The sequence below is a fragment of the Sceloporus undulatus genome, chromosome 2 (genome assembly GCF_019175285.1).
Source record: "Sceloporus undulatus isolate JIND9_A2432 ecotype Alabama chromosome 2, SceUnd_v1.1, whole genome shotgun sequence".
Lineage (NCBI taxonomy): Eukaryota > Metazoa > Chordata > Lepidosauria > Squamata > Phrynosomatidae > Sceloporus > Sceloporus undulatus.
This window is the reverse complement of record NC_056523.1, coordinates 191828443-191829879: the sequence shown is the minus strand read 5'-3', so window position 1 is coordinate 191829879 and position 1437 is coordinate 191828443. Positions and strand designations below refer to the sequence as shown.

General features: G+C 39.4%; 1 protein-coding gene across 1 annotated transcript in view; it reads left to right on the top strand.

The window, feature by feature from the left end:
- Positions 1-1437, top strand: part of BCAP31 (B cell receptor associated protein 31) — a 63751-nt gene that overhangs the window by 52623 nt on the left and 9691 nt on the right. The gene's annotated exons all lie outside the window — the stretch shown is intronic.

Below are 1437 nucleotides of genomic sequence, written 5' to 3'. Positions count from 1 at the left end.
TAATAATAATAATAATAATAATAATAATAATAATAATAATAATAATAATAATTTCCTCACCTCGGAAAAGAAAAGGATGCGATTGCTATGCATTCTTTTTTGCTTTTAAAAGCAATTCAGGGTTAGCCCTGAAGAGACAGTAGCAAAATTATGTATCATTTTGCCAGTTGCCTAATTGACAAGAACAACAAATGTAACATTTGAATTATAGCATTGATTTGCAAAGGAAAAAAAGTCTAGCCCTTTGCAACATTTCCCCTTTGCTGGAAGCCAGCAAATAGAAGGGAAAGTGAACAAGCAGCTAGCCATGTTCTATGCATCTATATATCTGCCTCAAGAAAAAAAAACCATGCACATATTTTGTCAAAAATAATTTTAACCCGATTCTGGATACCCCGGGGCAAGGGGCATTTCCTTGTGCAAGCCTCGACATGGATTGTGACAGAATCAGGCCCAATATGAACTTCACATGCAAATTTCGAATCCTGAACCGGGTTAAAAGGTAGTCTAAATGGCCCCCAAGTAGACCACAAGTTGAGCATGAGTCAACTGTGATGTGGCAGCTAAAAAGGCCAATGCAATTCTAGGCTTCATCAATAGAAGTACACTGTCTTGATCAAGGGAAGTAATTGTGCCATTTTATTCTGCTTTGGTCACGGCTCACATGGAATACTGTGTCCAGTTCTGACACCACAATTCAAAAGGGATGTTGGCAAGCTAAAAGAGGCCACCAAAATGGTGAAGGGTCTGGAAACCATGCCCTATGGGAAGAGACTTAGGAAGCTGGGTATGTTTAGCCTGGAAAAAGGAAGGTTAAGAGATGATATGATAGCTCTGTATAAGTATTTGAAGGGATGTCATATTGAGGATGGAGCAAGCTTGTTTTCTGCTGCTTGAGAGAATAGGACCCAGAACAATGGATGCAAGCTACAGGAAAAGAGATTTCACTTAAACATTGGGAGAACTTCCTCACAGAAAGAGCTGTTTGACAGTGGAACACACTCCCTCAGAGTCTGGCGGGGTCTCTTTTCGAGGTTTTTAAACAGAAGTTGGATGGCCATCTGTCAGGGGCACTTTGATTGTGAGTTCTTGCACGGCAGAGGTTGGACTGGATGGTCCTTGTGGTCTCTTCCAGCTCTGTGATTCTATGAGTCTATGATTCTAGGTGCGTCTAAGCCATACACTGAATTGATTTCAACAATCTGTCCTTAAATCAGAATTTGAACTGCTGCCTTTTGATTCTGTATTTGCAACCCTGACTGTTACATTCTCCTCTTTCGTTTTTAACCATGTCTTGAGAAGAAGGGGGAGAAATACTGTTTAAATCGTTTTGTTAATTCAGTGACTGTAGATACAACCATATGATTAAAATACTGATTATCTCCTTTTCCTCTTCTGAAAAATGCATTCTACTTGATTATTTTCTGTTTTACACAG